Source organism: Bradysia coprophila, unplaced genomic scaffold, assembly GCF_014529535.1.
Source record: "Bradysia coprophila strain Holo2 unplaced genomic scaffold, BU_Bcop_v1 contig_248, whole genome shotgun sequence".
Taxonomy (NCBI): Eukaryota; Metazoa; Arthropoda; class Insecta; order Diptera; family Sciaridae; genus Bradysia; species Bradysia coprophila.
The window spans coordinates 691,465-703,197 of record NW_023503509.1 but is presented as its reverse complement, the minus strand read 5'-3'; positions in this window follow the sequence as shown (position 1 = coordinate 703,197).

Genomic DNA, 11,733 nt, shown 5'->3' with positions numbered 1-11,733 from the left:
GAAAGAAATTCTCTATATCTCATAAGCCAAAAAATATTAGTCCTTTCATCCTCACTCTGACCACTCTAGATCAACCGAATCTGCACTAATGTTTCTAATTATTTGTTTGTTCGATTCGTGTGGCGAGTACCTTTCATTTGATGGGTCGCACGCCTTTGTAGGTTTCAATACAGTTAAGCTACAGCCTAAAACGCGTTCCCGACCCTCGAAAACCACACTCAGAAACCACTTCGAGGCCAATAAAACAATATTCTCATTTTTCCTGGGGTAATGGCGTATCACATTTTCATTTTTATGCCCACCCTGAGACCGTCGATAGATAGACAGATAGACAGAAACATACAGAGTAAGTTGAAAGATTTTGATTGTTTGGAAAAAGTCAATTTGGTGTATTTTGTATGAAAACGACAAATTTCAAAACGATGTATCTCCAACAATTTTAAACCTACATAGTCGAGTGATAGCTCGTTTTGCTCGTATTTGAAGCAAGAATATGATAGAATAGGTTTTGTGGGGATATAGTCTAAAGGGCAGAAACTGAAATGTTCGGCTATACATAGTTGCCGCGTCTCAAAAAAATTTCTTCGTTCTTTTTTTGGAAGTTAGACTGCGTCAAGTCCGTAGCTATCGCTCCGGACATGATAACAAGTCTTATAGGCTAGGAATTTTGCGCCACGTCATTCACAATAATTGACAAAATGACACATTTTGTATAAGGAAAATGTTGGGTGTTATTGTGAATGACACGGCGCGAAATTCCTCAACACCGTCTTTTGTATATCATTATCATATTCATTCATCCGAAACTTGGGTTCCGTAAAATTTGTGATCTGCTGAGCATTTGCGTTACCTTCAGTATGTTTATATAATTTAATGAAAATGACTTGCTATGAGGTATGTTTTGAAATAGAAGGTGCACTTACGGCGTGAATAGGTCTATTGAAAATAATCTCAATTGAGTGTGGTCTGTGATGAATTGAGACTATAGATCATCTTCAATTTACAGTACTTTCAGACATAGCCTCACTTAAGTTTCGTTAAATGTTTCGTTCATTTATTGACGATCTTCCCGGCCCGAGCTACATATAAACAAGCAATTGGTTCTTTGGACTCCGACCAATTGCTCACAATCGCCAGTTCGAGCCTGCTCAATGCTCGCATGGTAAAGCCCCAAAGTTAGAAAATTTTAATTCGAAATCTTTTACTTCATGAATGCTCGTCATAATTTTGAAATCGAAAGACGAAACAACAACATCAAACAGTTTAGAGTACCCAACAAAGTCGTTAGGGATTACGGTCGGGATAGTAAATGGTGTCTGTTCTATCGTATTTTATTTCAAATTGGACGGCGTGAACGTCCTATATTTTCCTTGAAGTCTGAAAATTTCAATTGAATACAAATTGAAAATTGACTGCATAAACGAATCGAACCTTTTCATGGAACGCACTCCACTGGATGCTATTCAAGTTTCCATTGATACATTATTTATCAAAAATTCAAATTTGTATCTACCAAAAAAATCTAAATTTTAAATTCGAGCAAAATATACACCAACAGACACAACAAACCATAAATATAAGTTCCAGATTCAAGTACAGTCATGATAAATTTCCTTTATCTTTATCGTCTTATTCGAAACAACGGATACGATGTATAAAGAAAAGGATACAGAAAAATAAATTGAAAGAGAAAAAAAGTTGTTTTCCTCAAAGAAAAGTGCCATACATTTATGGTATTCTCCAGTGACTATGGGTTAACGTTGTCATGTAGAAAACTTACCCACAGAAACTTTCCAATTGTAATTCAGTGTAACTGGTATATCCTTTTGGTGGTTTCGTAGGCTTTCATAAATTTTCCCCGATTTTAATAAAACATTCAACACTCGTTTTACATTCACTACTTTCTAATCTATAGTGTTCAATTAGGCTTGGTAGTAAATTATTTTTTTGTTTATTTAAATGCACACCGCCGGAAAAGTCTCTTCACATCAGCATAAATTGTAAAATTATGGCGTAAACTACTTATCTCACTTATTGCTACAATTATATAGTTGTAAAAAGGCTCAATTAAACAATAAAACACCGGTAAAACAATTCAGATTTTATATTAACGAACCATTGCACAGGCGATTTTTTAGAAGTCAATAAAATTTACGGCTCTGAAGACATGCTATACCGAATAGAGAGTAAAATAAAGGGAAAGCATTTCCCTTGTATGAATGTGTAAAATGAATGTCGACGAGAGAGAGATAGAGAAGAAAAATGAGAGACATGCGAAAGTAAAATTTGTATTTTCATGGTGAGAAAGCCAGAAATGTATGGGGTGCTTTATTTTGTAACATGGCGGTAAAATGTCAAAGAGAAACATTTTCGATTTGGATGGTTATTATCGTTTGAAATGGCGTTGAACGGGTGTTGTGTTGACAAAGATACGAAAAGACTGCATTTTAGCGTAAGTCGGGTTTCTCTGTGTGTTACAAACGGCAAACGCGGTACAATCATTACATTTGCTAAATCTTTTGCGTAAAATATTGTCTTTCTTAATACAATAAATCTTTTACTTCATTTGTTTTGACATATCTACATTTAGCTATAAAAGAGAGCACTATACAGAATTTACCATTCGGCTTTGTTGTTGCTGCGAACAACAGATGACAAGGCGGTTTGTAACAATTTTAAGTTTGTTCCAACCTTAACCTGTACCCATAAATAATTTAGATCATCTTCAAAGCCGTTTGAAATGTCATCCACGATAAGAAATGCCATCCATCCACGTTAAAAAAAATGTCATTTGAACGAATAATAAACAAAACATTTTTCGTCAATCTTACCATTTTTTGCAGCAACTTTTTGAGCGCGTACAGCAATTATTCGATAACATTCACTAGGGAATTTTTGAATAGTTTTAACAATGCTGCCCATAGAGTTGTTCCATCGTGCGGTAAAAACGATTTTTGATAAGCCGAAAACGAACGAGAGCATCCACAGAGCTATAACCTTAACGCTTTTACGAACAATTTGTCAACAATAATTCTTTTTGACGATGGCTCTATGGACAGTTCAAATAACAGACCTAGAGTACGTACAGTAATGTCAAGTGACGTTCACTCTGAAAATTTTGACGGGTCTACTCATATTTACATGGGTTGACTTGTCAAAATTCACTGGTTAAACTTAACGAAAAATTGCTGTACGAGCTCTACATTGCAGCCATTGGTAGAGGAAAGAGATGGATAGTGAACTTTGACAGTTGTCCCTTAACGAAAAACAATTGCTGTACGCGCCATTAGAATTGTAGCTTCGGAGCTCGTACAGTAATTCTTCGTTACGTTTAACCAGTATAACCAGTATAACCAATAATGTGGGTAGAATTGTCAAAATTTGCACAGTGAACTTCACCAAACATTAGTGTACGCACTTAGAGATTCGCAAATGAGATAAGTTAAATTTTTATAAATTTTTCAATTATCTCGCCAATTATTCATTCTCAAATGCTAAGGAAATTCTAGACACCAAATCGCAGACATAAAACCATTTACACATTTACAATGTCATTTCGAATGAAACAACCGAAAATGGTGTGCATTTGCTCAGCGTGAGATCGATATTGTCTCGCACAGAGTATGGGTAAATAGTTGGGTGGTAAGGTTGTTTATGAAAATGAGGGGTTGGCGTTTATACCGGCTTTTCACACAGAGCGTGCGCTGTCGGAATTCTTGTTAGACGTGCTCTGTTGTATATATAAACATTATAGTGCTCATAGCACATACATATATATCTGTGTCTATTGATACGAATGTTATACATACAATTCATGTTGTGTGTGCTGATATGAATGAGACTTCACTTTCATCCCATATGTACGAACGCCTAAAACGGAAACAAAATGTATAGAATCAAAATTACATATTAATATTTTGCACTCCGTAATCGTTTTTCAATGTTTATGAATTGATGCTGGAAATTTTTTTTGGGAATTTTTCAAATGAAATAACAATATTGTCGACAGTAATTCTACTCTACAACAAATTGTTGACAAATTGAATAGATTTTTCAATTTACAACTGAAACTGATGTTAGTTTTCATTTTTTTAGGCATTTCCTTCGATTTTTATTCACATTATATACCCCCATGCCATGTCCATATATACGATAGTATAAATTCCAATGTATAATGTTCGGCCTTTTTTTTCTCGTACAAACAGCTGATGGTAACACCATAAATACTTCGGTGTCTATTTTTGTGTGCGTGTGTAATATATTTCATAAAAGCTTTTTCCCAAGCATAGGCATCCACAAAAATATTATATGGGATACAGTTGGGGATATCAGAAACGATATATGAATTTCAGAATTTCTGTTATTTTTTTTATAATGTGGTAAGGTGTGTGTGGTAGATGGGTAAAAGAAACCCCCAGTTAAATTAATAATGCTTGTGTATTATACACGCTAGATGTACTGCTGCTACATATAGTGCCGAAGTGTATATATGTCTATTTATATACAATATACACCAGCAGGCAGACATGCATATAGAAGAATACAAAACACAATTTATTTACCATATCATATCAGTTTGGTTGTATATAATTTTACACTTGGGGTATACTGGGGATACTTATCTTTTTATGGGAAAATAAACCAAATTAACGTTGTTACTTAACCGCACGTAGATGTAATTCATCATTATGCCAGTGAAATTTTGAGATTTTTTTTTGTTTAATTTCTTGTCTAATTTTGCATGATTGTTAGCTGCTTGTATGCGTTATGGTATTTGTATATGTATGTACTGACATTTCAGTGCCGAGTGATTTATTACTTTTTAAAATAATTATTTCGGTAATTTCCGAAATGATGCTATTGTTGATTAGGGCGATCAGTTGTCGTATATACGCTTGGGTGTAATATGTCCACAAAAAGTGTTTATTTAAATCTAATCATCTGTTGACGACAGAGACGACACAAGTATAAACATAAACGATGAGCACCGGTCTGTGTTTTATTATAAACTTATGTTAAAACGATTGAAGTTAATGATTTTGTGTCCATCGATAGGCGACACATTTAACAAAAGAAGTAGCAGATTGAATGATAGTTTTATGATCTATTTACACGATGGAAGACAGTACTTTTCGTACCGACCGAAGTCGCCCTCCTCGGCTTGAATGAACAATTTAGGACGTACGATTTTTCCAATAAGCCATGATGTAATGTGGAACAAAATTACGTAAAATATGGGGTCCCAACATGAAATATGAAATGCTCGGAAGTATGTGTTTGTTCTCTTAATTAAGTGGGCAAATTGAACTATCAATGTGTATCTTACACAAACTCAGTGTCGAACTGGTTCAAAAAATCCGTTCGGGAAAAATCCAAATCCATCTTTTCGGGCGACTGTTTTGAATAAGGCCCATTGGCTCTTAATCTATATAAAAACGTAGATGCTATTTGCATGAGGTACAAACATAGTCACTATTATTGTAGATATAGCTTGTATGTAGCGAGAGGAGCGAGCGAAAAAAAGAATTATAAAAGAAAATGTCTTCACTGGGTCAGCTTCGGTGCTTGAGAGTGCTATACTTAAACTTATCACGTGTCACGTCATAGAGATTTCAATTTTACAAATAAATCATTTCGAGTGTATGAACATCTTAAAAAGCCTATTCGAGTCTTCGGCAAAAGGCCCTTCGGGAATCCACCGAATTCCCAGTATGGCACTGTATACAAACTGATGTTGGGGTCACATTTTACCAGTCCATTGGGTTCACATTTTATCGTACAAAATACTAGTCTACCAGTAAAATAGTGACGTCATTCATGTGTGCACGTAACACGTATCAATAGAAAATACAATTTGGAGCTTGAGGTCTTTTTTTTAAACAAATCGTTATGTGTTTCCAGATCAGCTGGTACATTCAGCTGTAGCAAAAAACAGGTCTTATGTACGAACTTTGCACTGTAGGTCACTTTCCTTCATCTTTGCAAATGAAACCACCCACGTATTTGAAGTGGCACATCTCGTCATTCGAATATAATCGGGAATGGATGTTGATTTTCGTTTTACCAAAACCCTACAATAACGTGTGAACATGAAAGGATGCCATTATATGGGTATACTCGATAGAAAAGGAAGGAATAATATTCAATTAAACAATCAATAGATATTTGTACGTGAGCGTGCATCTATTTCCAATATTAGCTGCTCAAATCTAAAGGATTCGAATTATTTTACTTAAATATTATATAGAATGCTGCAAGTCATTTTCATCGTCTCTTCACCCGTAGAACTTTATGAAGATTTTTATTGTTTGCTTATCCCTGGAGCTGGAATAACATTGACTAAGAAAATCGTTGTTTTGTTGTGGATATTCCATATTTTTCTAATAGCAAAAATAAGAAACGAGAAAAAATATTTTTTTTTCCTTTTTGTTTTCTTTAGTCCTGAAGAAATATTTGTTTTAGACACAACGATGATTTGTTGTGTTTACATTAATATTAATGGAGATCTTATTACGATTTTTCTTATCAAATATGCGTCGAAAACTTCTTCACTCAACTATGTGATGTTACTTACACACGCCATTTCGTCTTTAACCCAAATACGTTGGAGAAGTTTTTCTTCGACATAATATTTCCAACATACTTACGTATGTCAAGACAACTCATATCTTATCCTCAACATATAATTCAATAATAACTTGTAGAACTCGAGTGTCACCTGCATAAATTTGCTGCAAAAAAAAATCAACTTGACTCGTGAATGTAAAACTGAAATTTATCCCAAAGTTGAATGGCTAAATGTTCCCATTGAAAATGACTCCGGAAAAATCCTAAATTTTACGACGACTCTTTCAAAGCTCATTTTCAAAGCTGTTTCTGATTTTCAAAAATTACGTAATTCAATTCACACGAACGAGTTTCACATAATTTTTGGTTTGTTTGATATGCAATTTTTGTATTCAGCACGTTCAATGTGCGTTTTGATTATTCATTGGAGCATGATAATTGATAAATTTACACGTGAATCTCGATGTTGGAATATTGTTGTGTGTTGTATTTCAGTTTTGTACTCATGTGCTGGCTGGAATTTTAATTTTGATTACTGTTTTAGGCATGTCGTACACTGATGTTCACTGACTTCTCATGTTTTAAAATCGTAAATAAGTTTTGTCAACACTAGGCATTCATTAGTTCTTGCTTCTTGACGAGTGAGAGCTTAAATTAAATATTTTTATTACATTTCGTTGCGATAAAATCAAATTTTTTGATGAAACAGTGGGTATGAATTCGAACTTTTCGTGAGTTTTGTTAAATCGAAGCTACATTGAATTCCCAACAACTTCGTGCTGTAAATCTGTAGCTTTCTGTTCGATTATATAACACCGCTAGTGAAAATGAGATTAGTTAAAATATAAACTCGTAACGCGACCTCAAAAATTTTAAAGACAGGTGAATTTTCGAAACCATTTTTTATTGCGAACCTTAGACCAGACCAGACCATAAGCCTTATATATAAATAATATTTATTTTAAAATATACATTACTCAGGTGACCCTTTTTAAATCAGTGAATGTTTTCAATTGTTAAATTAGTATTTTGGTTATACTAGGGCTCACTAGACTCTTCCTGCATTTTAGTGTAAGTCTGAAAGTCCAAAGTTTTTTATCTGAATTTTCCATTTTCCGGACAGTTTTGTTTGTTTTTCTTCGAAAAAGTAGATTTTTTCACTGTGGCTTTTGAAATTTAATTTTTAGATAAACATTTTGTAAATAGAGGTTGTTCTACTTTCGATTCAATACAACTTTCCTGAACATTGAAATTTTCTTTCTTAGGAGGTCATGTTTATAGGAGCGCTTTCCCCCACCACGACTCATCAATTTTACTAAAATTCAATATGGCCGCCGGCAGCCATTTTATTAGGAGACCGGAAATAGTATTAACGCTTCACATTCGTTAATATCTTTCAAACAAAACAAAAATCATTAAATTCGGTCAAAATTTACTCAAGATATTGACAAAATACTCCACGTTAACTGTACGGCCGAGTAGCCGGATATAAGCTCACTGAGACCTAGCTCATGTTCCGATGAACCGAAATTCAAAAGTCAAAACCTTTTTTTTCCATGATACGGTCAATACCTATCTATTAAAGCGAAAGTAGTCGAAATCCGTTCAAATTTGGCCGACCTGCAATCAAAAATTGCTTGACGCACTCTACCCGGTTAACATCAAGGGTTCAACTCACGAGTCGGTCATCCGATTTCCATAAACTTTTTTTTGTCGATCGGTATTGTAAATACCTTTCATTTGATGTATCACTTATAAGTGTAGATTTTAATGTCCGGAGATATATTCGAAAAAGCCTAAACCATGATGATGATGATGATGATTCAGACTAGCATTAAAACTTCATTACTTACATATCAAAATTCTTTCGACGCCCGCAGCATGTAAAATCCATTAGAAAACTCTGGATCAAACTTGAAAAGTCTCATTTTCGTGTGTTTATTGACATCGGCTTCGCCTCGGATCAACGAAATTCACACGAAAACTCAACATTTTTATCCATTGTCATGTAAATAACTATTGAAAATAAGTGTTTTCTGAGCAACCTTCAACCCGTTACCATGCTTATATCCACAGCACAGCAGGGCTGTGTTATAACCCAACCACTGAAAGTCAAACAAAGACAGACTTCATAATGTTTATTGTCTGACTCACAGCACCAATATAAATTCACTGTTACCATTTAGCCATTTACGATACAAAAAGCGTTGAAATATTGAAGTAATGTGATAAAATGAATATTCTTTAATAAGATGGGTGTTGGGTGCAGAAAGAAACTTCGAAACATTTTTAACAAAAGAAATATTATTATTTGCTCCAAAAATGAATGTAAAACGCTTAAGTTCATTTTGCCATCAAAATGTATGTACACATTTTTGCCCCAGCCCATCGAACGTTTCAAAAAAACAAGGCATCAGAACAGTCGGAGCATTTGCTGCGACTTAGCCCCGTACGACCCGTAATCCTATTTCGTCCGTAACCATAATACGTCCGTAGCCGTAATACGCCCGGAAACCTAATACGACTGTTACCAAAATGCAAGTCAAGTTGGGCATGGTCAAATTTACTGAAAGTGTTCATTTTTAAAATTGCGCATAGCGCAATTACGAAAGCCCGTACGAAGTACCTCTCAAATAAAACCAACAATTTACGACATTATTTTAGAAACCCAAAATTGTTTGCTAACTTTCTATTGGGTATTCAATTATCTCTCAAATGAATCAAAAACTAGCAAAATCGGATGAGATTTACTCGATTTATGTGCAAAAAACACTTAGGGCCGAGTGGCGGCCTTAGTCCAAGGGCCCAAATTTGAAACTTTTTTGCCACGTTATTTTCGGTATTCAATTACCTTCCACAAAAAACTAAATCTAGCAAAATCGGATCAGATTTACTCGATTTATGTGCAAAAAACACTTAGAGCCGAGTAGCGGCCTTAGTCCAAGGGCCCAAATTTGAAACTTTTTTCGACACGTTCTTTTCGGTATTCAATTATCTCTCAAATGAAACAAAATTTAGCAAAATCGGATGAGATTTACTCGATTTATGTGCAAAAAACACTTAGGGCCGAGTAGCGGCCTTAGTCCAAGGGCCCAAATTTGAAACTTTTTTCGACACGTTCTTTTCGGTATTCAGTTACCTTCCATAAAAAACTAAATCTAGCAAAACCGGATGAGATTTACTCGATTTATGTGCAAAAAACACTTAGGGCCGAGTAGCGGCCTTAGTCCAAGGGCCCAAATTTGAAACTTTTTTCGACACGTTCTTTTCGGTATTCAGTTACCTTCCATAAAAAACTAAATCTAGCAAAATTGGATGATATTTACTCGATTTATGTGCAAAAAACACTTAGGGCCGAGTAGCGGCCTTAGTCCAAGGGCCCAAATTTGAAACTTTTTTCGACACGTTCTTTTCGGTATTCAGTTACCTTCCATAAAAACTAAATCTAGCAAAATCGGATGAGATTTACTCGATTTATGTGCAAAAAACACTTAGGGCCGAGTAACGACCTTTGAGCCCTCCCAACAAGCTCGCGTTGCATCTTACCCAAAAACAATGTTTAGCAACTTTGTTCTAGTCGTCAATACCTTTCATTTGATATATCACAAGCAGCTATTGCGTGCGTATTTCGGTAGATATCGTCGAAAGACTGATAAACACTTATAGGGCCCTAGCTCTGGAAGGGCCGACCCTACCATGCCCATTTTCGAACTTGACCTTACTTTTGTCGATACCAATCGGGGAAAAAAAGAATTTTGAAAAAAGGTTGTGATTTGCTCTAGCTAGAGGGGTCACGGACGGACGGACGGACGGACGGACGGACATTTTTTTTATTGCGGATTCGTCATCTATGAACACAACCAAATGCTTTGCCCTTACTGTCTGCTTCCAATTCGACGTGTTACAAACGGCATATTAATCTTATAAGCCCCCAGTACTTCGTACGGGGCTAAAAATGGAAAATAAATTTTCTATAGAAACTCTATAAAAGTGTCCGATGCAGAGTCTATACTTTTCCTTCTCTCTTTCGACAAAAAATATGAAATTTTTATTTTGTCATTGTTAAACAATAATGGGTTCGCACAGTGAACACAAAAGCAGGAAATTTTACACAAAAATCCCATGCTGAATGGGTGTGAGTTTGTGTTCTGCTGATACTACATTGTCAATTGAATCGTAATATTGAATGTAAAACGATTCCTATGAACAAACATTGTTTGATATGGATGCAGTTGTATGTATATGGTAATGGTAAGTAATATTGTATTGGGAGAAACTATTTGTATGATTTTCGGTTTTATGAATCGAACATTATTTTCTATAGAGTAAAATCAGAGATGAAATTCTGTGTAAGTGCAAACCCTAAATCTGAGTGATTAAAGTGGAAATTTTATTATTCGGAATGATGGTGATGTCAAGTGTGCTTTATATTAAAATGGAATCTTTAAGTGAATGTTTGATTGACATCACAATTATAAATATATGGGGACATATATCAAGCATTTGCAGTAGCAGTTCCATGATGGGTGTTAAATTTCATTTTCTATTTTATAAATTTAACAAAACGCAAACGGAGATAAATTAAATTTATTCTCTCTCTAATAGCACTCTTCGTCAATTCATGATGAAAAATTAGTCACACTAAACGCAATTGTGAACCTACGTAACGAGTTCAACACTTCAAAAACAGTCAACTCGAAAATATTTAGAATACCCGAACTGAACGCGTTATAAATTCTGAATGATTTTTTTTTATTTTTTCATGATTTTAATTAAATCTGACAATCATAAATGTCAATTTCAGCATGAATGGCATAAACGGTATGAACGAAATTTAATAAAATTACATCAAATTTATGTCAAAAAGCGAAACTTTTTATCGGAAACTTTCGAGCTGAAAATCCTTTTGTTCGTCAAACAAAATGATTTTGCCGGATATCACATTTCCTATGTTGTATATAACTGCAATCATACCGTTATATCCAGATTCTTGGATTGGTGTAGTATTATGATGGCGGGTAATTTCCTATCTGTCGAATGGATTTTTCTTTCTTTCTTCCATGATGTAAGTACTTTGAATGCGAAGGAAAATTATAAGTGCATGTGGTACTTGTAAGAGTGTGGTTTACTTGAAAGTTCGTTTTGAGGGTATGAAAACTTGGATTA